Here is a 24,676-nt window from a genome sequence, read left to right as displayed (position 1 = left end):
TCGGCTGGGCTTATGATCCAGTCTACTTGTCCAAGTGGCCGGTTAACTGAGCTTTTTCTAATACTAAAATGGTCGGTCAACCGAGGTTTTAAGAATTGGCCAAATACAAAGGTCAGTCGGTTGGGGCTTTGAAGCTTTAAATAGGGTCGGTCGACCGAGGCTTAATGAAATAGGCCAAAACATGGTCAGTTGGCTGAGGCTTTTGAAACATTGAGGGGCCGGTCGACCGAGGTTAGTTAATATCAAAGTTTTAGCCCTTTCTTTGACCTTGAAGATATTCAAAAACCTTTTTATGATTTTAATTTTTATAAAACGATTTTTGATGAAAGATTAGGGTTCCCTAAGGCTAGTCTATGTCATTTAAGCTTCTCATCATACCATGCAAGACATGCAATTATTACATACAATCTTAAATGCATTACAAATTAAATAAATCATGTCTTCTCTTTTTTGCTCTTTAAATCTTCATGGAATATGCCATACGATATGATCTTTATGTTCCTCGTAGCTTCCATTTCTTCTTTATTTTATGTGTGTGATGAAATATAAACATGTTCACATACTAAATGCACACATAAGATACTTGTGTTTTGTCAACATCAAAATAGGGATCAGAGTCAAAAAGTCAAAAAAAGATTTCATGGAAAAGTTTGGGAATATGGGACTATTTTTTAGGGACTAGGAAGATAGAAGAGAGTGGGGAGAGTCAAATAAGGGTAGTGGGATTAGTTAAGGGTTATGGGAGAGTGGCTGAAACTGATGGCTAGTTGAAATAGACATGGAATATGTGGGGTCCATGCAGGGGTGCATGTGCACACATACACACCCTTTTCATTTAAAAAACGACCACATCAAAACAACTTCATTTTGTGCGTGTTTGCACACGTGCACATGGGCTAGCACACGCTAGTGCATGTGGCTATGTGCGCTTGTTGACCATTAATGTTGAGTGGTCAACCAAAACGAAATTGTTTTGACCCATGCGTGTTCACACACACTTTTTTTTTTTTTTAAATTATTTTACGTTGTTAAAAATTAATAATTTCTTATTTTTTTAAAAAAAATTATTTCACTAAATTGGGAAGAAAATACTAACGAAATCTAAAAAGAATAAAATAAATAAAAATTCAAAAAATATAGAAATACACAAAAAAAATGGGAAACCTCTAGAAAGATAGGAATTTTCTTAGTTTTTGCATTAGAAACCCATTTTTTTCTCAAATCACTCTTGATGCTTTAGGACTGTTCCAAATCACTCGGGTAAGTCAAATTTGGTAAGGCAAGGGGACTAGGGTCAATCTTCAGTAAAGGATCTAGTCGTTTAGTTTTGTCAGTCCTTAGAAAAATGACTATCAACACACACACACACACACACACATACACAAATATGTATATATATATATATATATATATATATACATATATATATATATATATATATATATATATATATAAATAGAGTTTTGACCTCCTGGTACTTCAGATCATTGTTTTACTATTATTTCTATAATTGTAAAGAAAGCTTATAAAGGTTAAACTTCTTTAGATTCCTTAATTGTTGGGTGAAGCATGAAATTTTTTTGCAATTAGTAGCAGATTCATGGAGAATAATAGTAAATGGATCTCGAACACATATGTTATGTCAAAAGTTGAAGGTTTTTAAAAATGAACTAGAATATTTTTCACCAAGAGTACTTTCACTAGTGTTTAAGTAAAAGAATTGATGCAGCAAGGGACTCTCTACCTAAGACATAAAATGAATTGCTACCTACTTTAATTAGTTATTTGGTGGTAAAGGAAAACGTGGAAGAATTTCTAAAGTTTCCAAATAGTGAGGAGAATATATTAATGTAGATGTAATAACCCCAGAAATGGAAAATGGCTATACAAGATTAGTGGAGTGATTCCCAAAAATAAAAAAATAAAAAAATAAAAAAAATAATTTTTTTTTTCCAAAATCGGGGCGTCACAGTTTGGTATCAGAGCCTAGGTTGTTAGGTTTTGTAGACTTTAGTAGACAGCGGAATACAATACCAGAGTATAGGAGTGGATTTTGAGGGAAATAGGAGATGGATAGATTGAAATGGGGGTTAGTGATTGTTAGAGGATGAGGTAAGAATTTATGGTTCTATCTTGCGGCCTAAAGACAGGAGTACCGGGGTTGTTTCTATGTTTTTCCTGGGGTGACGATTTCAGGAAAATCATGGAACTATCATTAAGTCTTGTTTCTGAGTGGTAGGACTGAATCTTAAATGGGGATTAGGGATGTGGAAATAAATGGTCAAAGAAAAGTAATTCATGAGTTATAGAGGTGTATTGGTTGTATAATAGTAATTGTATGCTGAGATTAGTTGTATCCTTTGTAGGATGGATTTGGGAAATAGCAACATGAATGTGGGAGGTGATGAAGTAGAACCTTCCAGTATGGGTGGTGCAGACCCTGATGCAGTGTTGCATAGCGTCACTTAACAGGTGATGGCTGAGATGGCTAGGAGCTCGGGGGAGCGGTGCTGCACGATAGAGCAATTCATGCGTATACGACCCCTATCGTTTGCTAAAGGAGCGGACCCACTGGTAGCAGAGAACTGGGTTCAGGACATAGAGGATATACTGGAAGTCTTCTTATGTACAGATGAGCAGAAGGTGTTATTTTCTACATTTAAATTGATTGGGGAAGCAAAGCACTGGTGGAGGTCTGTGAGATTACTTGAGAAGCAGAGGCCTGACCTTGTAGTGATGACGTGAAGTTGCTTTAAGGATATTTTCTTCAAGTGGGACTTTCCCACTACAGTCAGGAGTGCAAAGGCGTCAGAGTTTCTGTATCCGACACAGGGGTCTATGACAGTGTAGCAGTACGCAGCGAGGTTTGTTGAGCTGTCTCGGTTCGCCCTGTATATGGTGCTAGATGAGGAAAGGAAGGTGAGGAAGTTTGAGGAAGGCCTGAGACAAAACTTGTATGAACAGGTGGTAGGTTTCCAAGCTTAGACCTTCTCGGAGATAATGGACAGGGCTACGGTGATTGAAAGCAGCATATAGAGAGGCGCAGTAGCCCAGAGCCAAAGGAAGAGGCCCGCGCCTTCTGCTTTTCAGGCAGAGCCTAGTTGAGGTCCATGGAGGAGATATGGTAGTAGAGGAGAATGATGATAGGGAGGAGGAAAGCGAGCAGTACAAGGTAGACAGATGCTCCCTCCTTATCTTAGATGTTTAAGGAGGCACCTAGGAGAGTGCCGAGCGAGGGAGGTTGTTTGTTATCAGTGCCACAACCTCGGCATATCACGGGGAAATGTCAAGCACCGCTAGCGGTAATAGCTGCTCCTCGACCATACAGAGGAGACTATTAGGCACCTCGAGGTGGACAATAGATGAATATTGCACCGGCACGAGTGTATGCACTGACGCTGGGAGATGCTGAGGTAGCAAGAGATGTGGTGACAGGTACTGTTTCAATACTTTCATTTAAAGCTACTATCCTTTTTGATTCAGGGGCGACACATTCTTTTATCGCCCAAGAATATGTGAAGTTGTGTGGATTTGAGCCTCAGCAGTTAGATATTAGTTTGTTTGTTGCTACGACAACTTGGGCTATAGGGATATGTAGAAAGGTACTCAGGGACTGTCCAGTCGATAGTTAGGGGAGGCATTTGTTAGCTAATCTGGTGGTTCTTGATATGCATGTGTTTGAGGTAATCTTAGGAACGAATTGGCTAACTGCCCACTATGCCAGCATTGATTGCCATCAGAGGGAGGTAGTGTTTAGACCTCTAAAGGGACAGGAGTACAGATTCGTGGGATCACGTGTACGCACCCCACCTCAGTTATTATCTGCTATTTATGCATGTAGGTTGCTATCAGAAGGCTGTCAAGGATATTTAGCTTGTGTGAAGGCAATATCAGAAGGGGAGCTGAGGGTGGGGGAGATCCCAGTGGTGAGGGATTTTCCTGATGTATTTTATGAGGATTTTCCAGGACTACCTCCTGATCATGAGGTAGAGTTCGTTATCGATCTGGTTCCAAGGACAACGCCAATTTCGAAGGCGCCGTATAGAATGGCACTGGCAAAGCTGAAAGAATTGAAAAAGCAGTTATAGGAACTATTAGATAAGGGAATTATTCAGCCTAGTGTGTCGCTTTGGGGAGCATCGGTTTTATTTGTGAGGAAGAAAGATGGGTCAATGAGGTTGTGCATTGACTACAGGGAAATAAATAAAGTAACTATCAAGAATAAATATTCGCTTCCGCGTATTAATGATTTGTTTGATTAGTTACAGGGGACACAAATCTTATCGAAGATAGATTTACGCTCCGGGTATCATCAAGTGAAAGTTAGGGCGGAAGATGTTCTGAAGATGGCATTTAGAACACGGTATGGCCATTATTAATTTCTAGTTATGCCATTTGGTTTGAAGAATGCTCCTGCAGTGTTTATGGATTTGATGAACAAGGTCTTTCACCAGTATTTGGATCAGTTTGTGGTAGTATTTATTGATGATATACTAGTGTATTAGAAAAGCCCAGAGAAGCATGAGGAGCATTTGAGTATAGTGTTGCAGGTGTTGCGAGAGAAGAAGCTTTATGTGAAGCTCAAGAAGTGTGAGTTCTGGCTAGAACAGGTTACCTTCCTTGGACATGTTATATCCAGGGTGGTATTTCTGTTGATCCGAGTAAGATTGAGGTAGTAGTAGACTGGGTACGACCAAAGAACGTGCACGAGATCATGAGTTTCCTGGGATTGGCTGGGTACTACTGTAGGTTTGTTGAGTGCTTCTTTAGACTGTTAGGCCCATTGACCAGATTGTCCAAGAAAGGAATGAAGTTTGAGTGGTCGGATGAATGAGAACAGAGCTTCCAAGAATTGAAGCAGCGACTCATCACTGCACCTATGTTGACGATTCCTTCAAGAGAAGAGGGGTTCGTAATTTATAGTATGCATCCCATAAAGGGCTCGGATGTGTATTGATGCAGCGGGGGAGAGTAATAGCTTATGCCTCATGACAATTGAAAGAATATGAGAAGAACTACCCTACCCATGATCTGGAGTTGACAGCGATTGTTTATGCACTGAAGATTTGGAGGCCTTATCTATATGGGGGTAGGTGTGAGATATTTACAGACCATAAGAGCTTAAGTATTTCTTCACACAAAAGGAATTAAACATGAGGCAGAGGAGATCTGGAGCTAATAAAGGATTGCGACTACACTATCAGCTACCAACCAAGAAAGGCTAATGTGGTTGCTGGGGCTTTGAGCCGAAACGCGATCACCAGGAATTCATTGCTGACTTGGTTTTGTAGCCAACTCTACAGGAGAGGATCAAAGCAGCCTAGAGAAATGATGCAAAACTAGTAGAGCTTATGGGAAAGGTACAGGATGGTCAGAAAATAGATTTTAGCGTCTTAGATGATGGAGCCTTGTGGTTCCGTACTAGGTTATGTGTTCCTGTTGATCCTGAGGTCAAGAAAGTTATTCTAGAGGAAGCACATCGGTCCCTATATACTATACATCCGGGTAGCACTAAAATGTACAGGGATCTTTGAGAGTCCTTCTGGTGGAGCAACATGAAGAGGGAGATAGCTCAGTTTATGGATCAGTGTTTGACGTGCCAGCAAGTGAAGGCTGACCATTAGAGACCGACGGGATCACTGCAGCCACTCCACATTCTTGAGTGGAAGTGGGAGCATATAACGATGGATTTTGTCACAGGATTGCCATCGGCATTGCATGGACAGGATTCTATTTGGGTAGTGGTGGATCGATTGATAAAGACTGCCCACTTTGTGCTGATCAGAGTTAGCTACTCCATGAACAGATTGGCAGAGTTATATATCTAGGAGATAGTTAGGCTCCACGGCATCCTAGTGTCCATAGTTTCAAATAGAGACCCACGGTTTACATCTCGTTTTTGGAAGAGTTTGCAAGGGGCGATGGGTTCTTAGTTGTCGTTCAGCACAACCTTTCATCCTCAGACAGACGGGTAGACGGAGAGGACGATACAGATTCTAGAGGATATGCTACGAGCATGTGTGCTAGACTTTGGAGGTCATTGGATGCAGTATTTGCCACTGGTCAAGTTTGCGTATAACAATTGCTACCAAGCCAGCATTGGGATGGCACCATATGAGGCGTTATATGGCAGGAGGTGCCAATCCCCGTTATACTGGGATGAGATTAGGGAGAGACAGATATTGGGGTCAGAGCTGATACAACAGACTCAGGATAAAGTCAGACTCAACAACATAGAGCCGGCAGAAGAGTTATGCAAATACTCGCCAGCGAGAACTGGAGTTTGATGCAAGAGATCACGTATTTCTGAAGGTGGCACCGATGAAGGGAGTTATGAGGTTTGGGAGGAAGGGTAAGCTGAGCCCTAGGTATATTGGACCATTCGAGATTCTTGAAAGAGTTGGTCCAGTTGCCTATCGTTTGACACTACCACTTGTCCTAACTAGGATCCATGACGTATTCCATGTTTCTATGTTAAGGAAATATGTCCCCAACCCCTCCCATGTGATCAGCTATGAAGCACTGCAGTTGAGAGATACTTTAGCTTATGAGGAAGTGACAGTGCAGGTTTTTGACTAGAAGGAGCATGAGCTACACATGAAGAAGATTCCACTGGTAAAATTTTTATGGCGCAATCATGCCGTTGAGAAGGCTTCTTGGGAACTAGAGAATCAGATGCGCTAGAGATATCCACACTTATTTAGTGGAGTTTAGAGTTGAGCCAGTCAGAATGAAATGAATAATATTGTATATTTTCATTTGTATAGTGTAACGTAAGATAGATAGAGTTTTTAGTTTTGAACTGTGAATGACTTTGGGAGAATTTTGGAATAGTTGTTCCTCCGCTATAAGTGAGGGTAATTAATAAAATTGGGGTGTTTCTCTTTAAGAATGAAAAGTGACGAATAGTGAATTTCGAGGATGAAATTTTTATAAAGAAGGGAGAATGTAATAACCCCAAAAATGGAAAATGGCTATACAAGATTAGTAGAGTGATTCTAAAAAAAAATAAAAAAAAATAAAAAAAAAATAAAAAAAAAATAAAAAAAAATAAAAAAAATAAAAAAATAAAAAAAAACAAATTAATTAAATTAAATTAATTATATAAATAATTTAAATAATAATTATTAATTAAATAATATAATATAATATATTAATATTATATAATATAATATTATATTATAATATATGATATATATAACCTAACCTTCCTGAAGCAGACTTCAAGAAGGAACTGAGCTTTTGTTTTTAAAGAAGAAGCAGAGCGTCCCTCTGAGTTCCGTCTCTCTCCTCTCATTCTCTCTCCCTCTTTACTCAGTTTCATGACAGATTTTCACCCAATTGAAAATCGGAAGATACCGCTGGGCTCCATTCTCCGCTGCTGTCATTTCTAGCAGAGCGGATCGGTGGTAGGAGGAGCGTAGACGTATCTCCTGGGGTAATACAAAGCTCCCTTTTTATCTCATTTCTTGCAAATTATAAGCCCGATTGATGAACGAGCATCACCATGAGAATCTAGGGATGATTATCTACAAGTCTAGCGGGACGGAATTCTCGTGGGGTCGTTGTGGGCATAACCCCAAATTTAGGATATGGGGTTATTAAGGGGTTTATTTTTAATTAATTAGTATTAATTTAGAAATGCTAAAATATTGAGCATCTGGGATTGAAGTAGGATTTCTGAAATTTAGGACCCGGGTGAGCTTTGTGGGTGTAATTTCGAGACCCGTAGGCATAATTTAGGAAATTAAGTGGGGCTGTTAAATGTTTGTTTAAATGTTAATTTGAGGTATATGGAGCCTAGGGAAGGTTAGATGGGTATTATTTTGGGGAAATAGGTTAATTAATTTGGGGAAAATACAAATTGCAGGAGTTGAATTTCGGGCGCCAAGGGCGTAGGATTTGGGTCCTAATGAGACTCTCAGTAAGTCAAGTAAGTGGAATAAATTATAGAAGCATTTTTAGAATTACCATTTGAAATAATATATGAAAATGAGCATATCGTATTTTTCTTGAAAATTATTATGATACAAATATCAGATAAATTGTGTGGCATTTGAGTAATATTAATTTGTGATGCTTTGGAGTCTAAAACTAATATATTATGAATATTAGAGGAAAACTATGTGGCACATGACATGTGTTGAAAAATGTGAAATATAACGATGGGTATTTTCTGTGAAAATATTGAAATGAAAATAATTGATGTGATTAGTGAAGAATAATGAAATGTGGTATTTATTTGTGAGTGGAAATTATTTGCATGAGAAATGAGTTTGTACAAATTACTGGTATGAGTATTTTGGGAAAATGTGAAAATACGTGAAATATGATATATATTATTACGAGATGATGAAATGTGCATAGAAAATGATAAGAATATTTATGTTGAACTAAATTGTGATATATTGAAATATGAGTGATGAAATGCCAATACCGCATAATGATTGCGGGTATGTGGTAGTGAATCCTGATGGATGGTTATGATATTGAGCATGGTACCATTGCTAGTGGTGTTAGTGCAACCATAGGGACTCTTGGAGTGTGTGGCGTGATAGTCGACTGAGCCATTTTGTAGGGTTGTTGGGTCCCCTGAGTTCAGATTAGGGTTATAGGTTGGTCAATCGTACTACAGAAGCAATATGTGATATGATACTTTAATCTAACTAGGTCGGCCAACCGCCGTTAAATCCAACCTTCGGGCCACACAAACTTGACCATGGGGGGAAGCATGGCGTGGATAGAAAGATCCTTAGGGTGGCCATGAGTTACATACGCGATGTTGGTATTTGATACCAAGGATACTCATGAGTCGGAAAGTAAAATAAAAACAGAAAGTGAAAGAATGATAAAATTGGCTAAAATGAGAAATGAAAGAAAGAATGGAAATTGAGAAATAAAAAATGTTAAATATGAGAAATGAACCGTGTGAGTTAATGACATAAATAATTGAGGCAAAGTGAAACTCTACGCCTGAGGGTTTATTGAGTAAGGTGAGTGCCCTGATAGATATCAAATGTGGCCATACCCGGCTGCATAACGTGTTAGGGCAGAGGGAAGCTACCTGTATGGGCGGGTAATCTTCCCTATTATCAGGAACTTCGTAGGTAAAAATGTGTTGAAATAATTGATTTTGAGAAATGATTTTTAAAGCTTATAAAAGCTTATATGGTATATCTATATGACTATGAAAATATATTTGCTAGTGTATTTTCTTAGGTGAAATGTGATTTTGAAAAGTAAAGTATGTTATAACTGAACTCATATCGCCTCACAGTGTAAATAATTTATTCCTTTTTACTGAGATGTGTCTCACCCAAATTATCTAAATTGTTCAAGGAACAACGATAGATCGGGTGATAGAGCTCTGTGATCATAGGGAGCTGGGACCCTAACATGCACAGGGTGAGTTTTTGGTGGACTAGGGAGGTGTGATTCCCTAGGGTTATATTGTTTTTGGGTATGAGATAATATCATGTATATGTGTATGTTGATACTCTGGGTATTGTATTCTGGTTGTTAAGTATGTATTATCTTCCGCTGTTAGGTTATATAAATAAAATGACTATGTACCCGGTACCCAATGAGGGTCGGGTCGTATGAATGGTAGTAGGATTGTTGACGTGGCCAATTTATGGATGTGGTTGATGATGAGTGATTATTTATTTATTATTGAGAAAAAAAATTACGAAAATCGGGATTTCACAGTAGAAGTCTAAGGAAACTTGGTTGTTGAAATTGGTGTCAACGTCGATTTTTGAAGACCCATTTCGGTTGCTAATATTTTGTTGGCCTAACAAGGCTTTCATATCTTATTTTGATGGTAGCAAATAAAGGAAAATTTTAACGTGTTTGTGTTCAAGTGATGATATTTCAGGAATTTCAAAAAGCAAGATTCAAAAGAACTTTCTAAATATCACTAAGGCCTCAAAGACATATTACAAGGTGATTAAGAGAAAGCTCAAGGGGACTCAAAGCAACAAAGGACTCATTGGATAATCGACCTCAATTGAAAAAGAAATGATGATAATGAAGATTTCAATGAGCAAGAAAGTTTTCATATTCTAGGAAAGTTTCATGTAAGTACTTCAGTATAAAATATCATTTTGAATGAAATGAATCTCATTAGGGGATATAAATGGACTTAGAGACTTTATTTTAAAACCCCGGAAAATGTTTTTCAAAATTAAGAAAGCAAGAAAGCAAAATATCTTTAAAAAAGAAGAAGAGAAGAAAACAAAATTTTATCTGCTCAGATGACTGAGTTTTCATCCTCAAGTGATTGAAGATTTATTGAACGAAATCAAAATAGTCAGTGTTACTTTAGGCGACTAACCCTGTATGTTCAGGCACCTGAACCTACTTCAGGCGACCGAACTTACACCTCAGGCTACCAAGTTTGGCAACAACCAGATTTTTTAAATATTATGCTTTCAAATTTAAAATTTTTGTGCCCCAATCTTTCTAAAACCTTGGGGGACACTCCAAGTAAACTTGGGCAGCACGAATGAGAGTATTTCTAAACCTATAAATACATAGTTTATGAAAATCAAACTTACCAGGAATTGAATAATCTCTCAAAGCTCTCTCTCTCTCTCTCTCTCTCTCTCTCTCTCTCTCTCTCTCTCTCTCTCTCTCTCTCTCTCTCTCTCTCTCAAAGCTCTCTTATTACTGCTTTGTGCTCTAAATTGCTACGAATTAACTGAGTGATTTCTAAGTTTATCACAACTTCTCTTAGGCAAACAAACCAAGTTTTTGATTCTATTCAAGAGAAGGAAACCGGTGTTAAATTTCAAAGAGCTTCTACTTCATTCTTTTGATAGTTTAGAATTGAAGTATATTAGTTTTCAATTGTACTAATCAGCTCTATCTGAGAGCACTCTTTGTACACATCTATTTGTTGTATCTGTTGTAGATTGTGACAAGTCTAAGGTATTTGGATCGTTGAACCAAGCAAGGGGATATCGCTCGGAGAGGTGAATACTCTAGCTTATTGAAGGAGTGTTAAGTGTGGGGTATCGCTTGTAATGGTGTTGTTCCACCTGGAAAGGAACTGATTTAGTGGAATCCTTTGGTGGTTTGCCAAAGGCGAGGACATAGGTTGGGGATAAGCCGAACCTCGTAAAAATCGTGGTGTCACTCTCTTTCCTTACTCTCTTTAATTTTCAGCAAACATATAAACTGTGTGGATGTTTTAATTTTCATGATCATATAAACTACGATGTTTGGAAATTAAATAAACTAATATTTAATTTGTTTTTGGGCTTGCATAAACCGAAAGGGAGTACGTTGATTGGTCAACACCCCAAAACCTATTAACTGAAGGTTTAATTGAAATTTGAATTTTGGAAAGAGTGTGGATGTTATATTGATTATTATATTGAGAAAGCTAATACATTCACTACAAAGCTTGAATCAAAATTCATATATACATAGGGATGCATACAACCAAGCTGAGAATTGCCAAAAGAATTGCATAACATATCTTGACTGAGTATTGAGTGGTTGTTTGATTGGTTACTTATTTGTGGTTGATTGATTTGATTGGTTGATTAAATTTTTTGGTTGTGGATTGAATAAGAATTAAACATTTTTTGTGTGATTGCTAAATCAACAAGAAGTTAAAGAATTCATGAAAAGAATTTAAATGAAATTTTAATAACCCAATTCACCCCCTCCCTCTTAGTACAACACCATTTGTTTTGACATTTGGTGACCATTTTGAAATAAAATAGGTGTAGACCACCAAACCATTGGTGCATCTAACTTGTCCTTTTTATCTTTGAAAACGGAGTTGCCACTTTATTTTATTTTTGAAAAGACAAAGTAAAGGAAAACCATTTTTAAAGAGATTACGTTCAAGAGGTCAATTGTGCTTAGGGAAGGTTGGGAATTTAAAGTTTAACAACCTAAAATACCCATTTCACTGAATGGTTTCTAGACTTATCTTCTGTGTGTGTGTGCGCGCGTGTTCATGTGCATGTGTGTGTGTGTGTGTGTGTACAATTGGTTTATCTTCGAAAACTCATAACCATCACACCCTTTTGAAAAGGCTTTCATAGGAATTATGCAAAAGTTTAAGGTTCATGAAAGACCTGCTACTTTAGTGCCAAATTAAATCCAAATAAAGAAACTCGTAGAACATACATAAGCATATATAAAGCAAGCCACACAAATGAGAGATGTAAAAGGATTTAAGTTTTTGTTTTTTTTGTCTAAATTTGCCAAGTGGATTACCTACATATCCCCTAAAGAAGAATTAAGCCATTTGTAATTCAAAAAACATTTTCAAAAAAAACTTTGAGAAGCAATCATTTTGGATGATCATTATTGAAAAACACTTGAAATCCTTGATTATATCATGAAACCTTCATTGAAAAACATTACGTTCTTGATTGAAATAAGTTTTTCAATGGTCTCTTTATAAAATATTGATTTGGAAGACACATTTATACTTATAAAAAAATTTATTTTTCCACCCTCAAGCTATGTCACACCCCCAAACCCGAGAGTGGGGCCCAGAGGTTTATATTAAATAAATCTCTAATACCAAGTAATTTCACAGCAGAAGATTTCCATAACAAATATCAGAGTACTAAAAACCATCCTTTATTACAATAAAAACCCTCAAGCTGTGTCACACCCCCAAACCCGAGAGTGGGGCCTAGAGGTTTATATTAAATAAATCTCTAATACCAAGTAATTTCACAGCAGAAGATTTCCATAACAAATATCAGAGTACTAAAAACCATCCTTTATTACAATAAAAATTCCAGTATCACAATAATAGATCTGAACTCATTAAAACATAAATAAGATATCAACAATAATATGCCCAATATCAGTTTAATGTATCCTTAGGAATTTCAGAATAACCCAAAATAGCAAGATTAACATTTAATCTGAACCTCTCTATCTAGTCACACCCACGCTTCCACTGCGCTACTCTAATTACTGTCAAAATCCACAGGGCATCTGAAAAATGATATATAATGATGGGGTGAGACACCTCTTAGTAAGAAGGAATAAATTATCATCATTGTGTAGCCAATGAGTTTTAGTGTATCATTTATATAAATAACATTCAATGCATATATCATATAAATAACTATATATACTGTAGGTTATGTTAACATATAAAGCAATCTATCCTTTGGTGACCACATCTAGTGCATACCCAGGCACTCACTGACATTGAGCCCTCTTCTAGCACCCTGCCCCATACAGTAGGCCTACTCAGCAAGCATTCCCAATCCAGCAAGCCCTCGGGCTAAATCTCGAGGATCAGAGCGTTATGTATCTCTATCCTCCTCTGCCTTGATATCACCAAACATATCCCTCATATAAGCAATTGCACAATACTATGGTATCATACTCATTTATCCTTATTTATCCATTTATTCTCAGGTTGGCCTATATACGAGAGGAATAATCCGATGCTAACCTGTATGCCCATTCATACCATTTATCATTTCAATATCCATGGACTCCTTTTAACGGTCGTAATCTCAACAGGTTTAATTTAACAATAACTGAAATATTCTCATGCCACACATTTAAATGATAAATCATACTTTGATAACATTCATATAATCATATACCTCATATTATAATCATATATTCAGATTTGAAACCAACATAATATTCATACACTTATATTTCATACTTTAATCGGGTCTTTTAAAACAGCTGACATAATTTATTCCCCTTACTTGTTCCTAAAGATTTGGCTATCACATTCCTGAAAAACCAAAACCCTAGCTTCACTGGACCTTGCCACGGACAAAGACAACTGGAAAGTCATGAGGAAAAGGAGAGAAAACCGACCAGAGGCCGTGCTGGAGACCCGGGAGGCCCTAGAAGAGTGCGAAACATGAAGGGGTGAGGGAAACACACTAGAGGGTCGAAACCCTAGAAGGGAGAAAGAAGGAAGAGGAAGAAAATGAAATAAAAGCAATTTGAAACCTATTTATAGAGATGCTGGCCCGCTAGAAACCATCGATGGTTTTTTTGGGCTATACGAAACCGTTGACGATTTGGCACTCACATTGCTCTTGGTAGTTGTAATCGTCAATGATTTTTCTTAAACTCCCTAAAACTGTCGATGGTTTGGTCCTGTGCTAAACCAATTTCCTTCTTTCCTTTTCATTTATTTGTTTTCCTTTATTTTCCAAGTTCGGGTCCTTACAAGCTGCCTCATGGGTGATCATCTTAAAATGATTTCCATTCGATAAAAACTTGCAAACGTTGTGGATTTTGGAAGGATAATCACAAACCTAACTTGAAATATCGGTTAAAGACTTGGAGAACACCCAAAAGCAGCATCATGAGTGTATAACTCCAAATTTTTATGAAAAACTTTGAGAAACCCTTTGAAGGCTTTGAGAAAAACATTAGTGACTGTATTAATCTTATGAAAATTTGATTTTCTATGGAAAAAAAATCTCAAAAACCCCTACAAAGTCTTCTTAAGACACACTAATTTACAATTAGGAAAGTGTAAGAATAAAGAATAAATCATTCTTGAAGAAAAATGAAAAAAAAAATTGAAAAATTTGCACCTCTTGAGATTTGACAGTCAAGGGCCTACTGAAATTTTACAAAATTAGTTAACCGCATGTAGCCCCAAGGACTACTTTTTCAAATCAATGCAAAACAGTCGACTACCTACATGAGCTGATCAACCTCTTGCACTAAAATTGCATAATTTCATGCTATTTTTGGCACTTTCTCCATGCATACCCTTACATTTCTTAAGGAAGAAGAAAAAAACTATAAAACTATATATAAAGCATAACAGAAGCATGAGAAAAATGAAAGAGAATGCATGCAAACCCTAGAACATGCTTCAAAGGATCATGACATATCATGCATGTAAAATACAAGAAAACGCATATAATAATTGATGAGTATTGATCTTTGAATGCAATATAATTTTTTATACAAGTAAAGGCCTCTAAACTGAAGTATCTTTTCCCCTTATACCCACTTAAATGGTATAAAGGATTGTAGTTTCCTTCTTTTCTGTCCTTGACAATTCCTTTATTATGAACCTTTTTTTCTTGCAAAAAAATCCTCACCTTGCCCTTACTTGAACATGCCCTAAAGTCTCTCTCAAGGGGTCCTTTCACAGACCTTTTAGAAGTGAAGGGAAAACCCTTTTCAAATTTGAATTTCGAAACTCAAATTTGAAAATAATCAGCTACTATAGTTGGCAGTTGGCACGAGGCATTGAAAGGACACATGATTGGTCCAATTGCATGCAGACAAGTCATAAAATCAAATTTAAGGCCAATCCAATCGACCGCCCTAAGGGGCTGGTCAATCGCTGGCAGGCTTTGATTAATGACTAGTTTTACAGCCGATCGACCGCCCAAAAAGAGGTCGGTTGACCGCCTCTCACTGATTTTCCTCTTTTTTTTTATTTTCTTTCACTTTTCACACATTCAAAAGGACCTTAATTCTAAGAGGTAAAAAATGACTATCAACAAGTGGTAAATGAGAAAAATACTAAATCCCAAATTAGATTCTTTGTTAATGATGCAGGTTAAAATATTAACTCTGTCGAAGATATTTCATTTGAACTATTGGGTTTTTATATTCATTTATTAGTAAAGAAAGATCCTAAGATATAATAATTTTTTCTCTACAGTGGTAAATGAGAAAAATACTAATCCAAAATTAGATTCCTTATTAATGATGTAAGTGAAAAGATTAAGTCTACTAAAGATATATCATTTGAACTACTAGGTTTTTATATTTAACTATTAATAAAGAAAGATCCTAAGATATTACTCTGCAACTTGCCCATATTCCAAGAAAATTTTGAACTTTGAATGGAATATAACTCATAAAGACATCTTGGGGGCTGATGGGAGAAAAAGAAAAAAGAAGGTGAAAAGGCTATTTTTTTTTTCATATGATTAGACACCAGGCCTAGATGGCTTTAATACAAAATTTTACAAGCCTTGTTGGGTTAATATAAGCAAAGAATTAACAAAAATTCTTTCCTTTTTAAAAATGTCAATTTTTTGAAGTAGGTAAATGCAACTTTCCTCACACTAATTCCCAAGACTAAACATGTTGAATATGCAAAGGCTTTCTAACCAATTGCATGTTGTCATAATATAACAAATACATAACAAAAAGTATTTGCAGATAGACTTTAAAATGTATTGAGGTATTTGTAGTTGATCATAATTAGACAACATTAGTAAAAGGGAGGAGTATTCAAGATAATTTGTTACTTGGTCAAAAGCTTTTGAACAAACATCATTTAAATAGAAAACGTCCAAGGATTGGCTTGAAAGTAGATTTGATGAAGGCATTTGACTCTACTCATTAGGATGCTATTTTTTTTTTAATTATTTGAATGTATTGGCACAAAAATGAATTTTATTGGATGGGCTAAAGAATGCATTACAACACCATATTTCTCTCTTCCTGAAAATGGAGCTCCCCAAGTTCTTTCTTCTTCTTCTTCTTTTTTTCAAAGGGGAAAGAAGCATAATAGAGGGATCCTCTATGCCCTATATCTTTGTCATGATGATGGAAATTATCATTAGACTTTTGAAAACAGTAGCTTTGCAAGGCTAACTAGATTATGATACAAAATGCAAGATATTGAATTGATTGAATCTTTGTTTTGCTAATGATCTCTCAATCCTAGACCAAGGTGATGTTCGATCAACTGTGTGCATCAAGCATATTTTGCATATATTCTATAAAATAACAAGTCTGAAATGTAATCCTATTAAATTTGAATTATTTTATTATGGTATTCCCTTGGATGAAATTAGTCAAATTGCTTAGATCTAGGGTTCTCAATTGGAAAACTTCCTATCAAGTATTTTGGATTGTCTCTAGAATCAAGAAGGCTTAGGGCAATGGATTGGGAAAAATGTTTCTAGAAAAAAATATCATTGAGAATCAATGAATAGACTCAAAAAATTCTATCCTATGTTGGGAGGTTGCAGTTAATTAAATATGTTCTACACAACATTCAAGCATACTAGGCTTCTTCTATATTTCTTCCTCAAGTAGTCATATATGACTTAGAAAGCAAGTTCAAAGCTTTCCTAAGGAAAGGCAATGAATGGAATACAGGTAATCACAAACTAAATAGGCAAGATATATGTAAGCCACTCAAAGAAGGAGGTCTTGGGATTAAACTTCCATTAGAATGGAACAAAGCTCTTTTTGTAAAGCTAATTTGGCAATTTGGACTTCAAAGGAATTCTTATAGGTTATTTGGATTCACTCTTACAAAATAAAAAATAAAAAAGAATTTATGGGCTTTGAGTGAATCTACCATTGACTATTGGGTTTGGAGGAAGATACTGAAAATAAAACATTTGGCATACTCATTCATTAAGTGCATAGTTGGTAATGGGAAGAACATATGAATGACATGATAATTGGCACCCGCACAACGCATAACTAGTTCATTGTGGCTCTTATTTGTAGATAGAGCTGGGGATTACAAAATTTTCCAAATTCAAAGAACTAATCAACAATTAGGAATGGACATAGCCAAGGATATCATCTTAGAATGTTTTGTCAATAATGGCACCAATCTTATTTCAAATTTTGAATAAGGAATGATGAGTTGGTTGGGGTTTCGAGGGAAAGCCTCTAGGAACTTTATTTATATGTCAGTTGTGATGTATTTGTAATGGTTGTTCATGTCTTTGACACAAGATAGTAAGAAAGATTGCCGATTGCTCCCGTGGATGTAGGCATTATTGAAGCACATAATTCCTTTGTGTCTTTTGTTATTGCTTTCATATAACCTACATGGTTGTGTTCTTCTATATTTTTACCATTGAATGCTATGTTTGTTTGATCTAATACTCCACTGTGCAATTCAATTCCCACAAAAAAAACCTTTCAAATTAATCAGGTATATAATTGTTACATCTTTGATAGCTTGTTGTGGATGATTCTACAAATTAGCATTGGCATCCTTAAAGAGAACTAAATTTCTTGCTTTCAAGTGTGGTGTATTATTATAAACCAGGCAGTTCATATCATACCATTAACGATTTCAGGCAGAGAGCCAAAAACTCTCAGAAACTACTCCAAATCATTGACGACTTCCCAGCTATATGTTGATTTCCATCATGATTTCTCTTTGTGCATGCCTTCCACTTAGTATGTAAGCCACATATCACAACAATCTCTACCTTGGCAAACATACCCCCATTAGGAGAAACTAAAAATATAAACCCACTGCTCCACCTTAACCTCGGGATATTTAGGTTGGGACCGTCTCCCTTCTAGCAATTGGAGACATGAAGAGTGTCCAAGCAATGCTTGAACTTCTCCATGGTAACCGGCTTCATCAAGATATCCATTGTATTTTTAGAAGTGTGAACTTTCTCAAGCACAAGTTTACCTAAAGAAATCTACTCCCAGATCCTATGGAACCTTACATCTATATGTTTGGTTCTAGCATGATACACTTGATTTTTCACCAAATATATGACACTTTGACTATCACAACGTAGCTCAACTCCACCTTGCTATATGCCTAGCTCCTTAACTAAACCAGTAAGCCACAACGCTTCCTTTGCAGCTTCAATGACTGCCATATATTCTAACTTAGTTATTGATAATGTCACCAGAGACTGTACCATGGACCTCCAACAAATAGGTACTCCCTCAAGGGTGAATATATACCATGTTTTAAACCTTATTTCATCCAAATCTCTCGCATAATCTGCATCAACATACCCCAAAACTAACAGATCACTTTATTGTTTGCCGAACATGATGTCATAGTTAGAAGTACTCCCAAAATGTTGACTCTATAAGTCCGATCCCATTTTCATAATGACAAATCACGATATTTCTTACCTGTGCTCTGAGCTTATGAACAGGATTAATTCTTAGCACACATAGTTGGTAAGGACGCAAGGATGCCATAAGGAACACAAAGATCATATCACATGATTGACACCTACAGCGCAAAAGGGGATAAAGGCAAACTTTCTTTATTGTAATTGCAAATTCAATTTTTGGTCTGTAACATTTATGGTCACTAATAATGCAATGCATGGTTGATAGGATCTTATGCTCAAAATACTATAGAATGACCATAGGAACCAAAACCCTTGTAAGATAAAATGTCGTAGCTTATTCACACATGGTTGAATAAGTTCAGAGATTAAAACAGGGTAAATATGCATGTTCAAAAAGCCTCGGTCGACCTAACTTTCTAAGTTAAAATGAACTGGGCTGACCGCAAATTATTTGATAGATATTTTAAGGAGGTTAGGTGACCATCCTGATAAACACATATCTTCCCCAAGCGCCCAAAACCATATCCCACTCAGACTCATCTCCCTCGGCAGACCGGCCCTCATGATCTAAAGTTGACCGGCCGACCGAGCTTAACCATTCGGGCAACCTAACCATTGGCCGAGCGAACGAACCTGCGAAGGTTTGGAAAATCGCCCTGGTTTGGTTGACTGACACGGTGTTTGGTCAACCGAACCATCAAAATATTCAAAATTAATGTGTCTATTCAAACAACAGGCACATGGCTCCGGGCGACCAAACCTCTCGGGTTGGCACAATTTTACCACGATAAATTGGGATTAATTTTTATTAAAATAATTAGCATTACAATTAGTAAAATACTCTTTGAATTTTCTTGAGCTTCCATTTCTTACACTTCACAATCTCAAGCCCTATTTGATACTCTTGTGCTCTTGCTTGATAAAAATCTTTTTGAAACAGAGAGTTCCATTTTCTTTCACTCCCCATTTGCAAATTAATTGCAAGTTGAAGGAGGTGTGATTCTCATTGGTGTGTATATACAACTATTATCTTGCAAGCTTATTACTCTCACTTCATTGCATTGTTTGATAATTATTTTTTAGAGTAATCTTAAGTTCTTCTCACTATATTTGATTGATAAATATCTTTTGGGAAGAACTCATTTTTTTAGCTTCTGAGTCTTGACATTATTATTGCCAAATTTGAGAGCTTGCTTGTGCTATTTGATAAACAACCTTTTTGCAAGCTTGAAATCTAATCTCAGTTGTACTTAATACTAGAAAACATTTTTGTTGAGATATTCACTTAGAGTTTCTAAGTTCCTTTGATTATACACTGATTACATTATTTTGAATCAAAGATTATCACTCTCATGTATATACAAATATATACACATTGGTTGAAAGTTGACATTTAGCTTAACCTAATCTCATTTGAGCATAAATCTTTATCATCTGTGAGTGCATTGGTTGTATTGGTACATATTTGCTTATCGGAGAAGCACTGATATTGTAACGACCCAAAAATTATTCCATTTTTTTATATATATAATTTACTCTGATACCCCTTGTAATACCTACTATAACATCTCAAGGCCCAGATGGTATTGAGGTATCCTTGTACATATATCGAAACACCTATGCAACGAAAAATGTGAAGTCATACATCCATATTTACAATACCAGAATTCAATGTTTCCAAACTATACATACATGTTTACACGTCACCTCAGATTCATCTACTCCAAAAATACATTCTCCTGAACACACTTACCTCTTAAAATAGGATAGTACAAAAGATCTCTCTATCTGTGAGCCTGATCTGCTCGCCTATCTGGATCACCTAAAAAATGTTAAACCATTGGGATGAGACAATACTCAGTTAGAGGAAATATGTTATTACTAGTGTGTGTTGATTGAGTTTCGTAAATATTATATTGACAATATTTGAAAAGTGAAAGCCGGTAAATCAATATATAAAATAACTTGCATTTATCATAATTTAAAGTATAACTGTAATATATAACTTTTCTACTTTTCCATACTTCTAGTATCATACTATATCTACTAATTACTGTAAATTTGTATACATATACATAACTGAGATGTTTACCCTAGAAAATTGTACGTCATGATTTAACCCCTCATGATAGGGTTGTGCAGCCCGTAAGCGGGACTTAATCCTGGTTGGCCTACCAGGTAAGTCAACTGTACTCTACTAATCCTCAGTCTGCCCAAACTGCAGCCTCTTCTAGACTCGGAACTTGTAACTACCTCGTCTAACCAGCCACCTCAACCCGGTCTTCTGGGGAGTCTGCAATCCCTCCAGGCACGGTTGATGGAAACCATCTACACACTATCTAAGATGTGTGGTTGCACTCTTATCTATACTAGCTACGGTACCATGCTCTGCTAACTGAGCATAAATTAATTCATTAGGGTTTGATATTGTATATACTATTTTTATAGATATCCTACTGTTTTCATCATGATTCCAAAATAACCATAACACTATAAATTTGATCTGAAAGTACTATAATATATGACTGTAATAACTGTAATATCTAAGTGTAATATCTGACCAAATAATCTGTAATGTCTGAATGTTATGGTTTTGGAAAACATAGCATTCTATAATACTGTAAAAATACTTGTCTATATAATATTTGTAAATATCTATCTGTAAAATATATCTGTCTCTATATACACAGTAAATCATGATATTCTAAAAAACTATATAAATTCTATACTAAAAAAATATCTACTCAAGCCACACAATTAATAAAACTCATGTTCTGAAATCTGTAAAACTGTATAATTTATACCATGTACCTTAATAAACTAATACTATAATTTACTGATAATATTTCTGAATTTATTAGCATAGCATATTTCCCTTACCTAACTGGCTGGGAGGCTCACCTCCAACTTTATTCTTAAGCTCACAGTGTACTATCCCCAAAATCCTGAAATAATACATATTTTCAATAAATCAACTATATTTCTTTGAACCTACATACTCGTAATTTTCTTAATTATAACTTACCTGGGCTCTTAGAAATATTCACTGGGGTCCCTAACCCATGTCTGTAGGGTCGCAAAAACACCCTAGTCCTGGAAATATAATATCCTAATTTATTTCACAAAACTATAGTATATTCCCATATTACTCAAAATCTAAACTCAAATAAGCCTAATAAAACTGAAAATACCCAAATAATCTACTTACCCTGATTTTGGGATGGTACCCAAGTTTGCTAATCCTACAATCTGTTCCAGCAGACTTGTAGAGAATCTTCTTAGGATCAACGTGGCAGCTTCTGATCATTGAAACGGGGAGAACGGGGCGAGAATCATAGATAGAAGGAGAAAGAACCGAGTTAGAGAGAGAAAGAAAAGAGAGAAATGAAATTCTCTTACTAAAACCCAATTTTCTACTATTTATAGACCTTTTGCCACATGGCCTCATCAACGAGCCACATCACCTTGTCCACAAGTTTTAAGAAAGGGGTTCGTTGATGAGCACCTAACCCTCATCAATGAGTTTCAGGCCCCAAAAATAGCCCCTTGGTAAACTCTTGTCGATGAGACACACGTCCACGTTTTGCGTTCATCAATGAGGCCCTGCTGTGTCCCCCTTTAAAATTATTTTTCCTTTTTTTTATTATTTAATTCCCTTAATTATCCAAGTTACTACATTCTCTCCTCCTTATAAAATTTCATCCTCGAAATTTACTATCTATATTGAACACCATCCTTTGAGGGAAAATAAGCTACTTATTTTATTACCTACTCTCACTTATGGTGGAAGAATACCATGGTTATATTAGAGGTCCTGGGGGATTACAAATATACTCATAAAGGAAAATTCTCCCAAAACCAAAACACTGCCTACCCTATAATCTAAAACACAACTATACATTCATCATTCTCTACTAATTAAAATAATACTGTTGTTATTTGAACAATACTGACTATTACTGTATCCCACTAAATAGGTGTGCGTATTTCTGTCTGATTTTCTCTTCAAGCTCCCACGAAACTTATTCTACGGCATGATTCCTCCATAGGACTTTTTCTAACTGAATTTTCTTAGTACGCAATTCTTGTTCCTTTCTGACTAAGATATGCTCTGGTACTTCCTAATGTGCTAATGATCTCTAAGCTCTACCCTTACATAGCTGATCATGTGGAAAGGGTCTAAGACGTATTTCCTCAACATGGAAACATGAAATATGTTGTGAATTCTAAATAGGGCTAGTGGTAGAGCTAGCTTGTAAGCAACTGACCCCACTCTCTCAAGTATTTCAAATGGGCCAATATACCTAGAGCTCATCTTACCTTTCTTTCCAAATCTCATAACTCCTCTCAGTGAAGCTACCCTAAAAAATACCCGATCTCCCACGTCAAACTCTAACTCCTGGCGGCGAGTATTTACGTAACTTTTCTGCCAACTTTAAGCTGCACTGATCCTATCTCGAATAAGTCAGGCTTTTATCGTATGCCTACTGCACCATTTCTGGCCCCAAAACTCGCCTCTCGCCTAACTCATCCCATTATAAAGGAGAACGACACCTCCTACCATAAAGTGCCTCATAAGGTTCCAAGCCAATGCTAGTCCGATAGCTGTTATTGAAGGCAAATTCAACCAGTGACAAATACTTGGTCAGCTACCGCCAAAGTCCAATACACACGCTCGCAGCATATCCTCGAGTACCTGAGTCGTTCTCTTTATTTGAGGATGAAAAGTGGTGTTGAATGCTAATTGAGACCCCAAAGCCTCCTACAAGCTCTTCCAAAATCGTGATGTAAAGCGTGGATCACGGTCCGAGACTATAGACACTGGCACTCCATGGGGTTGAACAATCTCCTCAATGTAAATCTCTGCCAATCAGTTCATAGGGTAGCTAACTTTAATAAGTAGAAAATGAACTGTTTTTGTTAGTCGATCAACAACTACCTAGATGGCATTTTGACCATGCGGTGCTGGTAGTAGTCCAGTGACAAAGTCCATGGATTTATCTTCTCACTTCCACTCAAAGATGAAAAGTGGCTATAACTGCCATGCTGGCCTCTAGTGCTCAGTTTTAATCTGCTGGCACATCAAACACCATTGCACAAATTAGGCGATCTTTTTCTTCATGCCACTTCACCAGAAATACTCTCGTAGATTCCTATACATTTTAATACTACCAGGATGAACCGTGTATAGAGATCTGTGAACCTCCTCTAAAATCGTTCTCCTAGTATCTTCATCTGTAGGCACACACAATCTGGTTCGAAACCTCATAGCTTCGTCATCGGAGATATTGAACTCCTCTCCTTGACCATCCTGTACTCTAACTATTACCTCTGTTAGTTCTATGTCATCTCCCTAAGCGGCTTTAATCTTATTATATTGCGTAGGCTGCACCACCAGGATGGCAATGAATGCCAGAGGATTACTCTCTACCAACTCTACACCAAGTCTCTCTAGATCCATCAGGATCAGATGCTGAACCTCCATAGCTACTAGTGCGGGTCCCACTAATTTCCTATTCGGAGCATCTGCTACCACATTCAATTTCCTTGGGTGGTAATTAATAGTGCAATCATAATCTTTAATGAGTTCCAGTCACCTTCTTTGCCTTATATTCTACTCCTTCTAGGAAAAGAAATACTTTAAGCTTTTGTGGTCCATAAAAATTTTGAATTTTCCACCATATAGATAATGCCTCCAGATTTTTAAAGTATAAACCACCGCAGCTAATTCTAAATCATGCACAAGATAGTTCTTCTTATATTCTTTAAGTTGTATAGATGCATACGCAATGACCTTCCATGTTGCATTAACACACATCCTAGGTCCTTCAAAGATGCATCACTGTATATCAAAAATCCATCCTCCCCTAATG

Source organism: Malania oleifera, chromosome 5, assembly GCF_029873635.1.
Source record: "Malania oleifera isolate guangnan ecotype guangnan chromosome 5, ASM2987363v1, whole genome shotgun sequence".
NCBI classification, from domain to species: Eukaryota; Viridiplantae; Streptophyta; class Magnoliopsida; order Santalales; family Ximeniaceae; genus Malania; species Malania oleifera.
The sequence above is the reverse complement of the archived record's forward strand: the minus strand, read 5'-3'. Positions refer to the sequence as shown.